The sequence below is a fragment of the Elephantulus edwardii genome, unplaced genomic scaffold (genome assembly GCF_000299155.1).
Source record: "Elephantulus edwardii isolate Elephantulus edwardi_28Jun2011 unplaced genomic scaffold, EleEdw1.0 scaffold00044, whole genome shotgun sequence".
Classification (NCBI taxonomy): domain Eukaryota; kingdom Metazoa; phylum Chordata; class Mammalia; order Macroscelidea; family Macroscelididae; genus Elephantulus; species Elephantulus edwardii.
Genome location: NW_006399794.1, coordinates 339,452 through 360,543, shown reverse-complemented (window position 1 = coordinate 360,543; position 21,092 = coordinate 339,452). Strand labels below are relative to the sequence as shown.

Here is a 21,092-nt window from a genome sequence, read left to right as displayed (position 1 = left end):
ATCAACCAATCAATTCATTACCCTGCTTTATGTGTTTCTGCTAAACCTTATTTAATATATATTGATTCATGAGCATTGAACTCACAGCCCACAGCTCTGTAACTCATGCTGAGAAAGCATATCCAACATCTGCATTTTCTCCTTAAGACTCTTTCCAGATTTCTCACTCTAGGAACACTAGGCAGTGCTTCAACTCTACAGTTAGAGAGCAATTTAAACAGCAAAATAACCAACAAAAAGCACAGGAAAGAGGAAAAACATGACACTAAACATGCTGAAAAAAAGGACATTGCCTACATTATAAGAGAAATAAGGAAATGGAGAAATAGCTTATTCGAGCTCAGCTGTACATTGAGAGACTCAAATTTTCTGCTGCCCTATGCCTGTCCTCATATGACTGTGATGATGCTAGGAGTACTGGTTTTGGAGTGAAAAATAATATTTATCATGTAGGCAAATTTGAAAAAATAAAACCTTCAGATTATGATGACCAATTCTACCTTTGAGTCACACTCACACTTACACTTAAATATCTTTTGAGTACCGGACTAACTGAATTGATTCACCACATCAATTCTTCTCCTGGTGTTGGAGAAGAGTATTGAATATCCTATCAACTGCAAAAAAAAAACAAACAAACAAATTTGTCTTAGAAGAATTGCAATCAGGGAAACTTTACATACTTCAGGTATGTTGCCAGGAGGGACCAGTCCATGGAAACTGGCATCAAGCTGGGAAAGGTGGAAGGGTTAGAGAAAGAGAGGAAGAACCTCAGAAAAAATGGATTGATAGGGTGACTGTTAACAATAATCTCCAATAGAAGATCAAGGACTACAGCCTTCACTATGGATTGAAGCTCAACATCAAGAAAACAAAGATTCTCATCACTGGGACAATTGGCAGCATCGTTATGGATGGTGAAGAGATTGAGATTGAGCTTCAGCTTGGTTGGCTCCACAATCAACACTCTTGGTACCAGAAAATTAAAAGACAAATTACACTGGGGAAAGTCTGTTGTCAAAGACCTCATCAAACTACTGAAAAGCAACAATGTCAGTCTGGAGACTAAGGTGTGCCTAATCCGGGCCGTGATCTTTGCAATTACTTGCTGTGCATCAGAAAGCTGGACAATGACTAGGGATGACAGGAGAATTGATGCCTTTGAGCTGCGGTGCTGGAGAAGAGTATCGCCTATACCATGGACTGCTAGGAGAACAAACAGGTTCATCCTAGAGAGGGTGAGACCTGGATGCTTCTTGGAGCAAAGATTTTTAAACTTTGTCTGACATACTTTGGACATGTTGCAAGGTGGGATGTCATGTAGGGGTGGGTAGAGGGACAGCACAAGAGAGGAAGACCCTCAATGAGATGGATTGATTCAGTGACTGAGGTAATGAGGGTAGAAGTGTAAGAGACAATAAGGTTAGCACAGGATAGAGCAGGGTTTAGGGATGTTGTACATAGGCTTGCTGGAAGTCAGGAAACTCAATGGCACCTAACAACAACAACATATCAGAGATAGTAAGGAAAACACAGAGTAGAACACAACTCAGATTAGTTGTTCATAGGGTGGCTAGGAGTCATAGTTGACTCGATGGCGCTTAACAAAAAGAACAACAAACTATTCATTTGTGTTTTCTCCAGGTCAAAGAGACTGAAGACTTGGTAATTATAATGCCATTTATGACTTCTAAAAATTTTGATTCAGTAAAATGAGTATATAGAAAGATTTCATAGTAAGTATAAGAAGCCAGTACATTGACAGAGAACTGACAGACATTTAAGCTGCATTTAGAAAAGAGCATGGCACTATGGATATCATTAGCGATATCAGATGGATCATGGCTGAAGGCAGTGCATATTGAGAGGATATCTATTTGTATTTTATTGAGCATGCAATGGCATTTGACTGTATGGATCACAAGTTGTGGCTAACATTGAGAAGAATGGGAATCCCATTGGGTGAAAGCCAATGTATGTATGTATATATATGTGTGTGTGTGTGTGTGTGTGTGTGTGTGTATATATATATATAGTTCAAAATCAAGAAAGGTATCAGAGATGCATCCTTTCTCTATACCTTTTCAATTTATATGTGATAATTTAGGAGATCATTAAGGAGGCTAGACTTTATAAAGAAGAGCCTGGCATCAGGATCATCAACAACCTGCGTTATGCAGATTACATAACTTTGTTCACTAAAACAGAGGAAGACTTGAAGTGTTTGCTGCAAAAGGTCAAAGACTGCAGCCTTCAATCTGGATTGCATCTCAACATCAGGAAAACGAAGATCCTTACCACCAAGACAGTAAGCAGTAACATGATAGATGGAGAAAGGATTGAGATTGTTAATGATTTCATCTTGCTTGGATCCACACGCAATACTTTTAGCACCAGCAGTCAGGAAATCAAAAGGCAAGTTGCACTGGGGAAAATCTGCTGTCAAGTGTTTCTCTAGAGTGCTCAAGAGCAATAATCTCAGTCTAGAGACAAAGAGGTGCCTGATCCATCCAGTCTGTAGTCTTCTCAATTGCTTCCTATGCCTCCAACAAGGGCTGAACAATGAATAAAGATAACAAAAGAACTACTGATGACTTTGAGTTTCATGCTGGAGAAGAGTATTGGACATACCACCAAAAGAACAAATAGGTCTGGAGAGGGTGAAACGAGTTCACTCCTTGGAGGCAAGGATTTTGAAACTCTGTCTCACCTACTTAGGGCATGTCACCAGGAGGAGCCAGACCTTGGAGAATAATCTACTATTTGTTGGTGTAAACATTCAAATTGCTGTCATGTATTATCGAGTTAGAACCAACTCGTAGTTAACTATCCAATGGGTTTTCAGAGGCTATATATTGCACAGGAGATTTCTCATCTTTCTCCCATGGAGCAGTTGGTAGATTCAGAGTGCTTTTGAGTTGGCATATAACTCCTTACGATTAGAGATTTCTAAATGTTCAAACACAAATTTACTTACGAAGTTTCATCATATTTGCCTCCAAAGGGCACTCTAGCTGCACCTTCTCAAAGATATATTTGTTTAATCTTTTGGTAGTCTACAGGATATTCATTGGAGAGGGACATCATGCATGGGAAGATGGAGGGACGGCAAAAGAGAGGAAAACCTTTGACCAGGTGGATTGACACAATGACTGCAAAGTTTCACTCCAAGAATAGTCTCTTTACCAATGGATTCTAGGCATCATCTTTTAAATAGCACCAGAAATGTTTCTTTTTAAAATGTGTGGCTGTTTTAAAAAGTTACCAGTTTCCATAAACTTGATTCTGACCTCTGGCGACCCATGTGTGTCAGAGTAGAACTATTTTCCATAGGGTTTCCAATTGCTGATTTTTGGAAGTTGTTTTCTAGGACACTGTACTGAAATGCCTCTGAGTGGACTTGAACTACCAACCTTACAATTAGCTGCCAAAGTTGTTAACCATTTGTATCACCTACGTATTCCATCTTAAAAGGTTGGCATTTTGAAATGTGAAGCTCCCTTGTAAAAGGAAGAACAGTTTTCAGAAAATCAGATTCTAAGATCCTGGGCAGGGCAGGGCAGAGCCAACTCAGTCATTGTGGAATTAAACTCAGAAACAGTACTGCACAGGAAATGGGATGACAGCAAATTTCAAAGCACAGCAAAATCCTCATTAATGCTGAACATAGAAGTTACACTTCAGCTTAAAATGTGCTGAAACAGAAATAAAAAAAACAAACACAAGGCCCTTTGGGTGTTCGTGTGTACAGGGAAAAAAATGCATGAGTGATATGTTATTCTATGGGGTTCTATGATAATCAGGTTTGACTGCTTGTTTTTCAAGGAGCTTTTATCTTCAGATTCATTCTTGAGGTAAGCTCGCCTAGCAGGCTCTCCCCAGTGTGTTCAAGTGTACACCAAGGACTTTCTTGCAAACAGAAACTTGGAGAGGGAAGCTTTTCAGCTAAAAAAAAAAAAAAAGTAAAAGCTTTCTGCAATGCAGTTAATGGCCTCTTACCGCTAACTCTGTGGAGGAACAAGCACAGTTTAAAAGAATGGTGAGGAACCAATGAAGACGGGGAAAAATTAAAGCATTATTTTGTTTGTTTATCTACTCTGTTATGGGGCTTTTCCTTTTTACAGGAAATGCATTTTCTAATTCAACCAAAGTTAAAGGTTTGCAGAATATGAAACAAAATGGAATGTTGGTCTATATTTTCAAAAGATTGTGATCCTAACATTTTCAATCCCATCCTATTGTTTTCAAACTGATTGTGTCGTTATTTTCAAATTTAGTGAACCACAAATAGTTGTCTAGAAGGTAATCCTTCAGAATTGTGAAAACACTTTCTAAGGGACATCTCTGGAGGCTGCATTGCCAACCCAAAGATACATGATTTGCATCCACCAGCTGCTCTGAGAGAGAATGATGGGCAATTTCCTCTCATGCAATTTACAGCCTCTGGAAACGTACTGGAGGCTGAGCTATGAGTCAGTTCTGACTCAACAGCACATAACAGACAACAACAAAGAGGAGTTCTTTACTATACCAGGATTTTCAGGTGCATCCTGGGCTTCACAAAATTCAGTAGTTTTTCAGGAATAGATTGTCTGACCTTTCTTCTGAAGAGCCTCTGGGTGGCCTTACCTCCAACCTTTCTGTCAGCAGAAGTCTGTTAAAGGTTGTTTTGCACAGACTTAAGCTCGCCTGAATGTAAAAAAAAAAAAAAAAGGAAAGAAAAGAAAAAAAGAATAGTTACAAGGTATTGACGTAGTGCAAGGTATTGAGATGCTGCAACGGGCTGCAAGGTTAAAAAGTGCACTTCCGACTCACAGTGACCTGGTGTATGTACAACCCAGTGCAACAGTGGCCCGTCCTGAACCATCTCTACTGCTGCTACTGTGTCCAAGCTCATTGGTGCAGTCACTGTGTCAATCTAATCCATTGAGAGTTCTCCTCTTTTTTTACCGATCCTCTCGAATGCATGATGTCCCCCAGGAACTGGTCACTTCTGATAATATGCCAAATTCAGGACACTAGCTCTAGGATCATTCTCTCTGTGTCAGCTCTTGAGGGAAAGTCACTGTTTTTTCTGGCTGCTCTTGGGTAATTTTCATGTGCCTGGACATCCCTTTCTTGTAATTCTGCTTGTTTAATCTTGTTTGTATTCCCAAACAGATTTATGTAAGAGGACCCTTATACTAATTCTGTTTTATTAACATAACAAAGACAAATCATTTCCAAATGGAATTATAGTCATTAGCATAGAGACAAGAATTTGGTACATAACATATTTGAGGGACACAACTTAATCCATATAACTAAAAACTCAACAGAATGCCATGACCAACTCATAGCTGATCCTCCAGTGGACTGTCAGAGGCTATAAATCACATAGGAGGAGATTGCCCCTCTTTTCTTCCAGAGAGCGGCTGTCAGATTTGAACGACCTCCCTTTGGGTTGGCAGTGCAACTCCCTACCCATTAGGCTATTTACCCATCCATTCTTATATCTAATAGTTATTTACTCAAGAAATTTATTTGGTTTATAGGAATTTACCCCTACATATAGAAAAGAAAGTTCACCTCCCAGAACATGTAAATTATGAAATGGAGAAAGGAGATTGTGTGTAGCCAAAACCCACAATTTAATATGTATTATTGGTTGGTTTAGAAAGAATGTCAAATGTTACCTATTCTTTACCAGAATGAAAATATGCAACAAGTCTCTGCAGCCAGACACTGAAAGCATTGTTTTGTCGAAATGGAAGGGAGATCTCAGGCATGCTTGGGCAAGATAATAATCCACTGCCTTTTAATTACAATTACCACACTAAAAATAGTTGCATTATACACCATTCATTCATCATTGTTCAATAGCCCCATTTGTGGAATATGAAAATATTTGATGCCTTGCAAATGAAGACATCTGGATACTTAAAACCCAGTCTGAAGCATTAAATAGATTGAATGTCTTAATATATTCTTTTTCCCTGGTACAATGAATTGTTGTTTATCAGCTACATCCTTAACTCTTAGGGTTAGACAGGGGTAGAAGAAGGAATTTGATTTTCATAGGAGCATTGCCAACTGTTTTAGCATTACCTACTTGGAAAGGCGAACTCTTCAGAATCATACTGTGCCAGGAATCATGGCCAGTCTTCTAAGGTGCCAGTATGGCAGCCATGTTAGAGAAAGTAAGTGGTGGTGAGTTACCTGAGAAGAGCTGGTTCACCTTCATTTTCTGAAACCTGCTGACCCTGGTAAGCATGGAGTCATTGAGATCATAGTCTCAGTGAAAAGAAAACCATCATTTTCCTTGTTTTGGTCTATACTCTATTAAAATATACAGCTAAACAATGCTCCAAGCATGTTGTGTGGGGTTTTGGTCCTGAATGCTTCTGGGCAGGGTACTATACTAAGAAGCAAGGCTTCCAGATGGGAAATATCTGAAGTTAAAAACAAGGGTAGGCACCATTAGCACTCTAAGTTGCTCTGAATTTCAGAACATCACAATGTAATGCTTGATATTTCTTAGGTGATTGAAACAGATACACACACAAAAGGAATTAAAGGCCTGAGAGCAGATTATCTTGGAATTTTCCAGCTATCCCAGCCCAACCAGAGCCAGTCAGCTAGCTCAAGGGCTGTCCGACTTGAAGGTGAGTAACTGGTGACTACAACCAAGGAGAGAAAACCAGAATAACATGGAATTGAGCCAGGGAACACGTAAAGTGCTCTGGGACACTTGGCTCTCCCGGCTTCCCTTAAAAAATCACTTTTATTATTACAAATAATTTTGCAGAAACTTTCTCTTTTAACTTTTTTTACAAAAATGTAATTATTGATGGACTTCTATGAAAGCTTCCAACTTTCTCCAAATGTATACAACTTATTTACAAAATTTTAATCACTGTTTATGTATGTATCTTACTTTCCATGTAACTTTGGGAAAAAGTGTTTTTGAAATATTTAACAGTCAATACCCATTGAAGTAGCAGTCAAAGAAATCAAATGACCTATTGTAACGGGCATATTTGTTGCTCAAGACCTCTTTAAAGTACTAAAGGGCAAAGATGTCACTTTTTAAAAGAAATTTTATACTGGCTTATTTACAAAGTTCAAATACATTGCTTTTCACACCAGAGCTTTACCATTTCCTTCACCATCCCCACCCATCAAATTATAGGACCCTGTGATTAACTCGCTCACCCCCCCTGCTTCCACCCTCCCTTCCCTTGGATCCTTATATTCGTTCTACAATAATGGTTTTATACAGTATTTGTTCTTATGGGACTGAGTGCACGCAGTATAATGCTCTCCAGTCCCTCCCAAGTCAGGTAGTATTTTACAAAATCATAGCTCCTGCATGATGTGAATATACCATAATTTCTCGATCCTTTCAATTGTCGTTGGATATCCGGGCTGTTTCCATGTTCTCGTGATGGTGAATAACGCTGCTTGCTATGAAAATTGATGTACAAGTCTCTAATTGTGTCTCAGTTCTCATTTTTTTTTTCAGGGTCAAAGATGTTACATTAAAGACTAAAGTGTTCCTGACCCAAGCCATGGTATTTTCAATTGCTTCCTACTGATATAAAAGTTGGGCATGAAATAAGGAAGACTGAAGCATTGATGTATTTGAATTGTGGTGTTGGCAAATAATATTAAATATACTATGGACTGCTACCAAAAGAACAACCACCACCACAAAAATCTGTTTTGGAAGAAGAGAATCCAGAGTTTTCCTTAGAAACAAGGATGGTGAGACTTCATCTTTGGGCATGTTAAGAGTGGCCTGTCCTTGGAAAAAGACATCATGCTTGGAAAAGTAGAGGGGTGGCACAAGAAGACCCTCAATAAGATAGACTAACTCAGTGACTAGATCAACATTCTTAAGCAACAGCAGAGATTGTGAGAACAGGACACGAGACAGGGCTTAATTTCATTGTACATAGGGTCGTTGGGATGGTCAGAGATGACTCAACATCCTCTAACAAAAACAACTTCATATTTGATGTACTAAAGGATTGTATTCTATTTTATCCAAATCATATAATAAATGTTCCCTCAAAGAAAAAGCAACTTTTTCATTCTTTATTAAGAAGTCTTCTGGAAAAAAATTATCAACGTTCATGCTGTAATTTATGAATAGGTTTATTTCTAGTCATATCCAATGAGATACTTTAGTTCAACCCATTGCAAGTTCATTATCAGTTAGTCAATGAGAAACATTTTTACAGTGTCGACTCTAAAAACTGGCTAACAAACTGATAGAAGCATTACAATTAAAGGGGGAATTAAGATGTGTATTTTTTTTTGCCATCCTATAATATAGAACAGTACATTTTGTTGAAATAAGGTATGACTACTTAGTCAAAATGGTCCACTTGTGTTACAATAGTAAGTCTCCTTTCTTCCCACTTAATCTTTTATTCAACTAATATTTATTGAGTGCAGTGCCAAAGGGTTCAGGTCCTAATGAAAAAGCTGGCAATTCTAAACCACCCCCACCCCACCCCCAATCCCTGGGAGAAAAAGGAAGCAATCTGCTTCTTTAAAAATGTCCAACCTTGAATGGATGAAGGGAAGGACATGTGAAAGGAAAGGATGATTAGAAATTATGTGAGTGTCAACAGCCTGCAACAGGACAGACGCTGCAAAAGGAACTGAAGGAGGGAAATGTGCATGAATGAATGAATGAAACCCAATCTTTGTGAACTTTAACGAAAATTTAAAAAATACATTCTTGGAAACATACTTTTGTACAAAATACTCTACAGGCTCACCTGTATCAGCTGAATAGCTGTGGAATTTGGTTAGAGACTGTTTAAATATGAGAAATACCGACTACAAATGCCACTTCACAGAGCTTGTGGGGGAAGATACAATAAGTAAAAAAATACAGAGCAGAATGCTAGATAGTGATAACTATTACGAAGAAAGACAAGTGTTTTAACGCAAAGGAATTGAAAATAATAAGAGTAGGGTGTGGTGAGGAGGCTGCTACTTCAGAAAGAGTGGTCTGTCAAGGCCTCCCTAATGCAGGGTAACTGAGCAGAGAAAAGAGAGTTACTGAATCTTACAGGTGTCCTCAGAAGAGGTCTCAAGTGTATCCACAGAAGAATCAAAGCTCATTTGACATTGGTTCATTGATCCTTCTTGTGAAAGTGCTGCTTTGCTAAGCAATGACAGGAGATATAGGAGCCAAACACATGGGTGTAGTCCCTGCCTCACAGAGTTTATAAGAAGACAAGAAATTACAAGTGTAATAATGCTTTGAAAAAGGAACTACAGAATGGTATGAAAGGAGCTTTTTATAGCTGGGAGGTCAGGCTAGGCTTCCCTGCGGAAGTGACCTTTAAGCAGAGAAGCCGGAGTGAGTCAGGTTAAGGTGGACATCCTCAACGAAAGTGAAGGAAAGGTACACGCAAGCACGCAGTTCACAACCTCTGTTGCTGATGACTTTCAACTTTGTCACCTATGTGATAATTGTTAGAATGACAGGACAAGAAGGGTAAAAGGATAGAGAATGAAAGGGGCAGGGTGACTTGAGGAGGTTGGGGGTTTTTTTGTTGTTTTTTTTTGCTGGTGGCTTCCAACTTTGTCTCAAGGACTCTCAAGGACTAAGAAGAACATCATTTGAACAGATCTCTTCACTTTAGGTGATGTGCCTATGCAGAAAGAAATGACTGAGCAATAAGTGAAGAAAAAAACCACAGCACAGGGGACCAAACGAGTAATGATAACGACATACAAAAAAATTACTCCACTCATACTCAAGATTTGGGTATCTGAAAGGACTGTTGTACAAGCGACGGCACATAACAACACAACTTGCCATACTTTTATTGTCAATCAATCCTGCTTTTAATAGCTGAAGTGCCCTTTGAAACGTAGAACTGGGGTTATAAATTTTCCAAAGACTGCTTCTCAATCTATAATCACTTCCGCTTTTGCTTTTAATTCAATTGCATGCAAATCTTTGTACGTCTTTAAAATAAAATTTAAGACACAGAGAGACGCAGCAGCAAGAAGAGACAACATCAAAATCTTAGAAGGTAAAGTTTGTTTCATTTACTGTATATATCAACCGATATTTTGAAAGCTAGCATGGCAGGCAATAACCTTAGATAAGTAAACTGTGATCCCAACCCACAAATCTACACCTTAAAAAGGGCCTTGGAGTACTTTGCCCAAAGATTATTCCTGTAAAAATTGTTTATAACAAAGGAACATTAGAAACAAAATGTTTCTAAGAAGAAAATTTTGCATAATGACATAAGGTGTCTCCATAAAATGAAATATGATGCAGTCATTAAACTTGTTGAAGATAGAAGACTTAGATTTTTTTTTTAAAGATACCAAAATAATTTCAATGTGATTAAAAAAAATAAGTTCAAATACAATTACAAAGAAAATTCAATAAGAAAAAAAATGCATTATTTAACAGTGGTAATATCTGCTTAATGGGGTTATATTCTTATTTTCTTCTTAATGTGCAGCTTGTATTTTCCAGACATTGCTAACAAATATGTACTGGTTTTGAAATCTGAAAAAATAAATCCAGTGGATGTCCTTTTTTTTCTCCCTCTTCTTTCTTATTGTGTACCACTGAGTTGGATCCAATAGGCATAGGAGGAGATTGCCCCTCCTTCTCCAATGAAGAATCTGGTGGATTTGAACCCTGCACCTTCAAGATTGCAGCACAGCTTCTTGCCAGTAGGCCACCAGAGCTCCTCCTCCTTCTTTTTAAAATTAATTGCAAAACACATAAGTTTTCTTAGGTAGCTTTTAAATCAGTGGCTTTAAGTGTGGGAAGACCCCAGAGTTCACTACAGAAGACCTGAGCAGGCTTTGGTGCTCGAGAAAGTGCTTGGCATTTATTGACTTTTATTTTCAAAATGTCAAAAGGAAAGTGAGGTCAATGAAGTAAGATAATGTTATAAAGGTTGAGTGTTATATTTTAAGGGGTAATTATTTTATTAATGGTCTATATGAAATAATGTTCCCAGATTCAACACTTACATCTTACATCTCACCATTCCATCTTCTGACCTTTTAAATCATAATGTATATGGTACATATTTAATATGTGTGTGTTTGGGGCCTGTTTGCTCGATGACATTCTACGTGTGTGTGTGTGTGTGTTTTCCACAAGGCAGCATGTGTGTCAAATCCATTCTGTTTTGTGTTCTGCTTAAAAAGGTCTTCCAAATTTATAGATAGAGAACTGAAATGACATTTACTGTGGAATCAGAAACCATTCAAAGCTGACCATCCAGTGGATTTTTAGGAACTATTAACCACACCTGAGGAGATGGTCAGTCTTTCTCTTGAGAAGTAGCTGATGGATTTGAACTGCCTGCCTTTGTAACACAAAGTAGACCGCCAGAGTTCCCTTATAAAATAGACAGATAGATACAGATAGGTATAAAGATCTCTGTTTTCATCTAGTGTTTTTATGGATTCCTTTCTTTATACTTAAATACTAATGTTGTGTGGTTGTAATTTTAGTTTTAAGATCATCAGGGTAGGAAGCAGGCTATATTTTTCTATATGGCTAGCTAGTTGTTTCATAGCATTTATTGAAGGGGGAAAAAGAATCTTCGTTTATCAAAGCTTTAAAATATCACCTTCATATACAATTTTCATACATTGGGTCTGTTTCTGAATGGTATGCCTTTTCATTCACTTATTGGTCTATTTCTCATTCAGTTATTGTTGTTGTTATGTGCCTTCATGTTGACTACAACCCACAGTGACCTTAAGAACAATAGTTCTGAACCTCGCCCTATCCTCAGCCAACCTCACCCTCGCTTTCTCTAATACCCTCACTCTATTGCCACCGTCACTGTGTCAGTCTATTTCATCTAAGGTCTTCCTCTCCTGTGCTGTCTCTCCACTCTTCCAAGCATGATATCCTTCTCCAAGCAATGATGCCCGGGTGAGAGGAAACTTCAAATTCCTTGCCTCCAAGGAGCAAACTGGTTTTATCCTCTCCAGGACAGACCTATTGGTTCTATTGACAGTCCAAGGTATGTTCAATATTCTTCTGCAGCACCACAACTCAAAGGCATCTATTCTTCTATCATCATTATTGTTCAGCTTTCAGATTCATAACAAGCAATTGAGAAGACCATGCCCTGGATCAGGGACCCCTTTGTCTCTAGATTCACATTATTGCTCTTTAGCATTCTGGAGAGAATTCTGAAAGCAGATTTTTCCAATGCAACTTGTCATTTGATTTCCTGACTGCTGGTGCCAAGAGTGTTGATTGTGGATCCAAGCAAGATGAAATCTTTAACAACTTCAATCCCTTCTCCATCTACCGTTGGCTCAGAGATGAGGAAATAGGCATAATTTTATAGCACAATTTTATATTCTAGGTCAAATTCCTCCAATCCACCTTTTTATAATTTTCAAAAGCATATAGTAACTCCCAACCCCCCAATTCAGGCATTTCTTAAATGATTTAACATTTCACTTCACTGCACTAACTAGGGTGGATTCTTTCTTTTTAAATATTCTCCCAAAAGTGAATGTTAAAGCTGCTCACTCTAGTAAAACAGGGTAAAAACCAAGTCCGGTTTTATTTTTAAGACAGTGTCTTTCTGTTCTCTGGACTTCTGGTTGAGAAGGTGCATGGACACTGATGCTTCAGCTCCCTCTAGTAAATGGAAAAGCCTCATTTGCTGTTTCAGTGTCAAGATCGCTGGAATCTTGGCCACATCGGCAAGCAAGATCTAATCTAAAGTCTAATTACACAGTCTAGGACACATTCCAAATGAAGCATTACTGTTCTCCCATTCTGGGCTGCAATGGCTTTCTCATTCAAAAAAGAACCTAGAACTTTAGAAAAGCAGCTGAAAAAAATCTATAAACAGTAGTTAACCTATTAATGGCTGAATTTTGGTTTTCCCCCAGATTCAGTTTTTATATGCCCGTTGAAAGATTTTTCTTCTGAAACTTTCCAAATCTGACTTTTTTCATGCTTTCTTGTTTAACTTTTTTGGTCTTATTACTCTACATTTTCTCCTGTTCTGTGTTTTTTTCCCCCAATTAAGTAGGAATCTTGCTCAGCTTATGTTCCCACTGTGAGAATAACTTGTCTGAGCCTCTCCTGCCATTTCCAGTCTTCCTTCTCTCTCTCTCTCTGTTTCTTGATGGTTGAGGACAGCCAGGAATGGAGATACACAAATATGAGCTACAGAAAAAGCGAAGCATGAACCACATGAGCCGAGAGAAGATAAGCCAGAGATCACATGATTCCAGAGAGGTGATAGGAAGTGCTTTCTTGCCTAATAGAACTTCAGTTCTAGTAATTTGGGAGGACCTGCAGGTTTCCTTGTCCTGTGGCTCCATGGGATATCTGTGGCTCCTTAAAATAAATCTCGGTTTTTTAAACTTAAGTTCTTTGAAGAGGCTTCTGTTTTTTCTAAGTGTAAGATCTCCTATTCCTGACTTACAGTTCTGTTTTGTCCTCCTTTACTTTACATGAACCTCCAATCCATTAAGAGCTTAATTTTTAATTATACAACATCTCATCTACAATGCTACAACTAGTATAAAAAATAGCAAGGGGTTATGGCTTTATTTTTCAAAAGAATTATGAAGAGACAATTTAGCAAAGTGTTTAAGAATGTGAGCTCTGAGGCTTTTCTGCATGATCAGCCTTGGATCTCAGGACCTCTCTGTGCTTCAGTTTTCTCTTCTATAAATAGGAATAATAAAAGTATCCACCTTCAGGGGGTTATGTGATAATTGAATGAGATAATGTGTGTAAAGATCTTAGAATAGCCCTTGACATATCATAAACCTATGTTAAATGTTGTTGTTATTGCTATTTATAGCAACACATTCCTACTGGGCTTTCCACAAGAACTTTAACATATGTATCTCAGGGACATCCCAGCTTCCTTCCAAAGAAAACCATTGCATCATTTCTTGGTCCTGTCATAGGCTTGTCTATCTAATCCATCATACTTGTAGCTTGACCTCAGGTCTATCTAACCACAGAGCGTATACTTATTCCTTTACATCAGCAGTTCCCAAATTTTAATGATCACAGATTTCGAAGCTACGAATCAGAATGCTATAGATTGATTTTTAAAATGAAACTAAAGAACTTTCAAATAATTCTAGTGATCTGGCTATTGGATGAGCTGTAGGTCAGTTCCAACTTACTGATATTGAGTTTAGTGAGATCTCTACCAGCTACATTTGTAAAGTGTGCACAATAAATATCCATTTCACAGGATTGTTAACAGTGACATCTAAGATCTATCTACTGAATCATTATCATATGCTAGGCATTGTGCTAAAATCTTTTAATATGTTATCTTTAACTTCCATATCAACTCTATGAAACAGATACTAGGTAATTCCCATTTTACAGATAAGGAAACTAAAGTATGAAGGTTAAGCTATTTGATAAAACCATGGAGAAGGAATACAGTAACTATTACTATGAGTAACTATTATTATGTGAAAGACCATATTTCATAATGTATTTAAAAACCTGGCACACAGTAGTTTCAATAAGGGATCTCTCTCTGTTTCCTTTTATTCATATGAGTTTGTGCATGCCCAGTGAGTTTCAGATTTCTTTGATCTTAGCAGTTCTTAAAGAATTGAAAATGGCATATTCCAGAGAGTACAAAATGAAAGGGAAGCAGGTATCAGTGGAAGATTGAGGCGTTTGCGGTCTCCAACAAAGAAATAAAAAAGAAAACATGATTACATATGAAACAGTAGGCAAACATAAGGAGACTCATTGGCTTGGCCATTTAGGGTAAGAAAAGCAAGATCATCCCCTTTAGAGGAGGAAATTAACATAATCAGAATAGAGCCATATCAACTCAGGGAGGCAAGATCTATCCCCATCCTAACACAAGGGCACCTGATTCTTGCTTGTACCCTTTTTATGACAAGAAACTAAAAATTTATCAAAGTAGAGAAGGCCTTAGTAGTTAGAAAAGTCTTCATATTGATTAGTTTTGGAGTTTCTATTCACAGGTCCCCCTTCCCTTGGGGCCTGAAAAAATAAGACTAATTTTTCTTCTATTTGACAGCTCTTCAAATATATGAAGACAGGTGCCTTGTCCCCCTTAGGGCAAAACCTTCTGCATGCTTGAATCATTCCTCGTATGACATAGTTTTCAGCCTCTTTATATCCTGGTCCCTTTCCCTGTATATAGAGATAATTCCTCTTTGACAAATCTAAATTATAGATAGAATGACACGTGCTACTAACCTATACTCAACACTCAAGCAACAATTTTACCTTAAGTATAAGACTTCTGTTGATGCAGCCTAAGAACATTAATTTAATTTGGCAGTCATTAATTCATTATAGAGTCAGATTTCTTTGTCATTTAAGACCTTTGCTCATACAAGACTATGGTCTTGCTCACACAGGAATCTGTTCTTGCCTATACATGCACCTGTGGAGAAACTTCTGATCAGGGTACCATCCAGCAGTTGGCTTCCCAGCGCAGGACTCACATTTACTCCTGTTACACTCTACCCATTGTTCTAATTTTGGATTTAGTTTATGTTATCTAATGGCATCTCTTCTCTTCCAAACTGTGGATCATTTAAAAACTCAATGCAAGTCCTCCTAAGCTTTTATTCTGGTTATTGATAAAAGTTTTAAAGTCTAGACTTTGGAGAGAGCTTTCCTATTAGCCTGATAATAAGGACTGTGGTATGGAGACTTTGGAGTCAAATATATCTGGAGTTAAATACATTTGGTTACAATTTGGTTCTGCCATCTAACTCAGATTTCACTTTCTACATCTGTGAAATGGGGGCAACAATCCCTTCGTCACAACATGATTATGAGGATTAAGGGGAAAAAATGAAGAGAAAGTAGTTAGCACAGCGGCCAGAATACAGTAGATGCTTCACAAATGTGCTTCCTTCCACCCTTACTTTAGGTCAACATGGATTCATCAACTAGCATCTCTAGGTTTTGGTTACTTTTTTATTATTAATCCAATTCTACTAAGACCCAGCCCTTATTTCTTCTCCACAACATCTTGTCAAGTGCATTTTTCTTTAAGTTCTCCTCAAGATATGGGGCAAACAAAGCAACAAATTCCACCTGCAGGTAAACTCAAGCACAGCAGCAAGCTGTCAATAACATTAGGTGACTTTAAGAACAGTTAGTAACCATTCATAAGTACTTTTGGGCAACATCTGTGCTATCCACAATGCGCTGGTCTTGGAGAGAGCCTGTCAGCCTGATAGTAACCAGTGTTGTCTGAGCCAGTGAGTTTACAATTAAAGTGTAATGTCTCTTCAGGAATTAGAGCGTTAGAATGCTGAAGTTAAAGGTGCCCGTCTGAATCACAGGGCTAGGTCATGTAATTTTATTTGCGTATACATCCAGTCAACATCTATGAAACATTTGCTAGCCGCTTCAATTCCTCTTTCCACTCTGTTAGAAATTAAAAGGGAAGGGCGAAGAAGCAACTAAAAAGGCACGGTGTTTTTATATTCAAGGAGTTGAACATCTAGAAAGATTGATAATTCTTTGTGCCAAAGGCTCTCTGCTTAAATGCCCGAGATAAACAAATAAAAATTTTCTAACCCTCAGCACCCAAGTCGCATCTTATCATGATTACTTTTTTGTCATTCTCTCTCCTTATATCACTTTTTTTTGCAGCCGAAAACACGGCCACTGGGACGTGCCTACGACGCAGAAGTCCAAAACCTGGCTATTGGAAGGAAAAATAATGTAATCGCCCCGTGCTTCAGTTTCCCCTTTTGAACGAAAAGAAACGCTTGGAGGTCAGGACGAGCCAAGAACGTAAGAACAATCGGCGTTCTTGGGGTGGAAAAACTTCTAGAAACATCAAGTATTCGTCCACTCGCTTGAACTTTGGCAAACCCAGGCGTTTTAGAAAGGTTTCTTAAAATTGGTTTCCTAGATGGAGTTGAAGGGGAGGGAGAAAATGCTGCTTTTGGTCAGGCTGCCCAGAATGAAGAACAGAAACGAGTGAAAGAAGACAGGCAGACGCAGGGCAAGGACCTAGAGAAGAACATATCACAGACGACAAGAGTGGGCATTCACAGTGGTCACCCGAGTGGGAAATTTGAGGGAAAAGGGAGCCAGCTGGGGCGAGGAAATGCAGAGAGAAGCGCAGATTGGTCCTCTCCTCGGGGCGTGCGCTCCTGTATGCCGAGTGATTGGTGGCGGGAAAGTAGCAGGTTAACCGGCCTCTGCTGCCTCACCATTGGCCAGTGTCTTCTCCAGCTGCCACCCAACTGGCCAGCAGGCCGCTCAGTCGCGCGGGGATTGGCTAGAGACGACCGCCGAGACCGGCTCCCTTCGGGAGCTCGGATTGGCTGGCGGGAAGAGGCAGGTATCCGGGCCCCGCGGCTCCTCCATTGGTGGGCGGGGAAGGGGGGTTGGGCACAGCGATTGGTGGGCGGGGGGCCGGGCCAGGGCCGGCGGGGAGCGGATTGGTCGGAAAGTAGGTTAGTGGTGCGACATTTAGGGAAGGCAGAAAGTAGGTCAGGGACGGAGGTGCCTGTTTACCCGCGCCGGACTCACCGCCGCCGCCGCCGCCGCGGGATCCGAGTGGGGGCGCGGGCGCAGGCGCTCCCGGCAAGCCACGGTGAGTGTCGGGCCAGCGGCGGCCAGCGAGCGGCCCCGGCACCCCGTCTGGGGCCGTTACCTCCCCGGCAGGCGCGGTGCCCCCGCCGCCACCCGGGGCGCAGCCGGCTGCTGGGGAACCCTGCCCGACGTGCCCGCTGCCGGCCTTAAAGGGCTCGTGCCCGCTCCCAGCCCCCACCCGGCTGCGGGGAGGCTGCGCCCCTTAAAGGCGCCGCGCCTGTCCGCCCCCATCCTTCCTCATGGGGGCTGGCTCTCTGGGGTAGGGCGGGCAGAGGTGCCCCAGACGCCCTTAAAGGGACCCTGAGAGTGTCCGCGGGAGTGCCCACTCCCCGCCCCGGGCATCGCTACCTGACGGGGGAGGGGGCAAACAGCTGTCTCTTAAAGAAACAGCTCCGCCCTTTGGAAGTGATGACCTGGCTGAGTGGCAGATCCTAGGATGTATCCCCTGGGGCTTCGTGGACCCCCGAGGGGACCGTCCTGAACGAGTGCACCCCAAGGACACTGGACTAGCGAGGCTGCTCCTGCCCTTCCTCCCTCCATCCTGCACTTCCCTTTCGGGAGTCTGCGGGGCTGAGTGGGGGTGGGGAGGGCGTCTCGGAAGAACTTGAGGGGGTGGGGTGTCCAAGCTTGTCTGCCCCTTCGGTGGGTCCCGGGAGCTGGCGCTGTACCCGAGCATCCCGGGGATCCCGACCCCAGTCCGCGAACTTTGGTCTGCGCGTCCAGGTGCTGGCCGCCAGGAGGATCCCCCGTGGGTCTGCGGGCAGGTGTCCAGGGGTGCTCAGGTGTGGAGGGCGCAGCGAGGCCCTGGCTGCTTGTCTGACAGCGGTCCGGGAAGAAGCGCTCCGTGCACATTTCGGGTCTGGCCTTGACAGTCACGGAAGACAGACAATAATGCCCACTTGTGGGGTTCGGGCCAGCCACCCCGAGGGGGACTCATATGTGACAGCCTGGAGGAAAGGCTGCCCTGCCCATTGGCGTCTGTTTTCAAGTTTGTGCTGCTCTGTTAACTTGGCTGACGTTCCTCATTGTAATGTCCCACTTCGTGTCTCTGCCTTGGACCCCTTGCTTGTCACCTAATTTTGTTTTGAGTTCTTTGACTTATTCTACCCCTTCACTCTTTTTGAATTGCCCTTTTTCTGCAGGGAATCAGCCACCAAGTTTTCTCTCTCAGCTCCCCAAAATAAAAATCATATTTTTCCAGGACTTAAAAAAAAAAATCCATAAAAGCGGCCTCTTGTATGCATCTTACTTCCCCCACAATGTTTTCTTGTGACTTGTCCCTCTGACATCTGCTGCTGTCCTCCCCTTTAATCTATTTTTATATGACATCTATTATCTTAATTCTTCTAGTCCCATTGATATCAAGATCTGTCAATTCGGGTTGCTGGAGTTTTTAATTAATATACCAGGTTGAATCATGAGCTTAAAATAAGTTGCTGCTGCAGGAGCGGTTTTGAATAATGTTCTCCATGCTTGCAAGACTTAAATACACTTACACAAAACAACAAAGAAATGCAGTTTGAATTTTATTTCCATGCCAGTGAAATTCCAGAATATTTTTTTGAAACATAGAATCAGATTTCGTTCGTGTTTTATTACTAAGTTCTTAAAAAGTTCTTTTATTTTAAAAGTCAAATCTTTTTTTTTTTTAAAGTCAAATCTTTAAAATAGTTTGTTGAATGTATTTAGACTTTAACATTTAGCAGACAGGATTTGAAATTGCCTGTTACTACCTGAACCTGAATCCTTAAAAGAGGCATTCTAGTTGTTTTTTTAGATATAGTCAGTGAACAACAACAGTAGTAGTAAGAACCGTTGAAGCGATAGTGAAATTGGTCCTTTATCCTAATCCCTAAAGTTTGCAAGAACCAGAGGACGTTTAGTGGAAGGGCTCTAGTCACAGAGTTGGGAGCTGTGAATCCTGATTCTAGCCCCAACTCCAACTCTTGTGGCTGTACCACATTCAATGGCACAACCATTGAAACTCTCTGCTTCAGAAATTAAGGCAATTGAAGGTGGTATCTCAAAGGTTCTTTGAGGTTCTTTTCTGCTGTAAAGTTTTACAAGTCTCTAAATACTTAATGCATTTGAATTCAGGTTGATATTTACCTGCTAGAACTTCCAGAACATCTGAGCTTAAGTCCTATTTTCATAGGGAATTTAAACAGATGGTGTTTTAAAGAATCCATCTAAAATGATTTATAAAATGATGACTACTCTCCTGTTTGCCTGCTATATGCAGAAGAGAGTTGCATCCCACAGGGCAGGAAAAGGAAGTGACTGGGCTTTCAGATTGATTCCTTCACACTAACAGTTTCTATGCAACATATGTATCTTTAAAAGGTGGACAAGCACAGTAGAGAAGCTTGGCTATTTTAAGAGAACTGTGCCAGAAAATGCAAAAATGTGTGATATTTCTTTGTGATATAAGACTTCTTCCTTCTATATGAGTTTTCACCATTTTGAGATTCCCTCACCTGTTCTCACTGGGGTGGAAGAAAGTCAGCATTAATGAAACAGTTTCTGCCTGTGATGATGTTATAGTTGCAGGGTGGGATTTTAATGTTAGCACTATGGTAGGCACTTGTGAGGAAGTAAAAACCCTTAGCTTGTCTTGCAGTTTAGGTAGAAGCCAGAAAACAAACATAATGCCCTTCACAGGTCTTTTTCTCCACTTGCCACTTTATTTCAAGACCAAAATTAACCCCAAATACTCACTTTGTCACTTCCAATCTCACTTTATCAAAACATGATGTGCTTTACATTAAATTCCTTTAGCATCTCTTTTCTGCCCTCCTCAAAAATGTCCTTTCTCTTTGCATATTATCCTCTCTCTTCTGTATGTTCAGAGAAAGCATTGCATCTCTCATCAGCTTCCTCTTTTGTGCCTTCACTATAGTTGAAGTCTGAGTGCAGGAGCATAAGGACTTAGCTCTAGCACTTACTTGAATTTGGGCTGTGAGGTCTTACTTAGAGGCAAGCTTAACTTTCTGACCTCAGGCTCCTCTTCTGTTGTGTAATGACAATGCCTGCCTCATGGAGTGTGTGTGAAGAGTCAATAAGATGATATATGTGAAAGCCTGGCACATAGGAAGCCTCCCTGAGTGCCAGCTTCCACTCCCTTCCACCTCTGCCAAAGGCCTGCCACTTTGTCCTCAGATTCCCTACCAGTCTGGAGATGGGATGGCGAGACCCCTTTATCTTGATTTAGGAAAGGAAGAACTAAAGAGAAAAGCTGATTATGAGCCTCCTGTGCACCTGACAGTTTCTCTGCAACTTTAGGCTGTCTTGAGAGTTGGTTTGGTTGGGTGATTCAGAGTACAGAACAGACTATTGAGCAGAAGTCCTTTCTTTTCATTGTTTCTTGATAGCTTTATGGGCTACAGTCCGTTTTCTTTTGTTCTGTATGCCTCACTGTCCTCATCTGTAAAACAGGCATCACAATAGTCCTTATTACAAAGCACTGAAATGTGAATTGAATGAG

The 21,092-nt window shown here is 40.4% G+C and overlaps 1 protein-coding gene across 3 annotated transcripts in view; it reads left to right on the top strand.

The window, feature by feature from the left end:
* Positions 1-17,460: 17,460 nt before the first annotated feature.
* ARNTL (aryl hydrocarbon receptor nuclear translocator-like) overlaps positions 17,461-21,092 on the top strand; it is a 136,440-nt gene continuing 132,808 nt past the window's right edge. For 2 of the 3 annotated variants that reach the window (XM_006885401.1, XM_006885404.1), the window contains exon 1: positions 17,461-17,609. The gene's annotated coding sequence lies outside the window, so the exon portion shown is untranslated. The remainder of the gene's footprint in view (positions 17,610-21,092) is intronic. The other variant, XM_006885400.1, reaches the window with a different exon arrangement.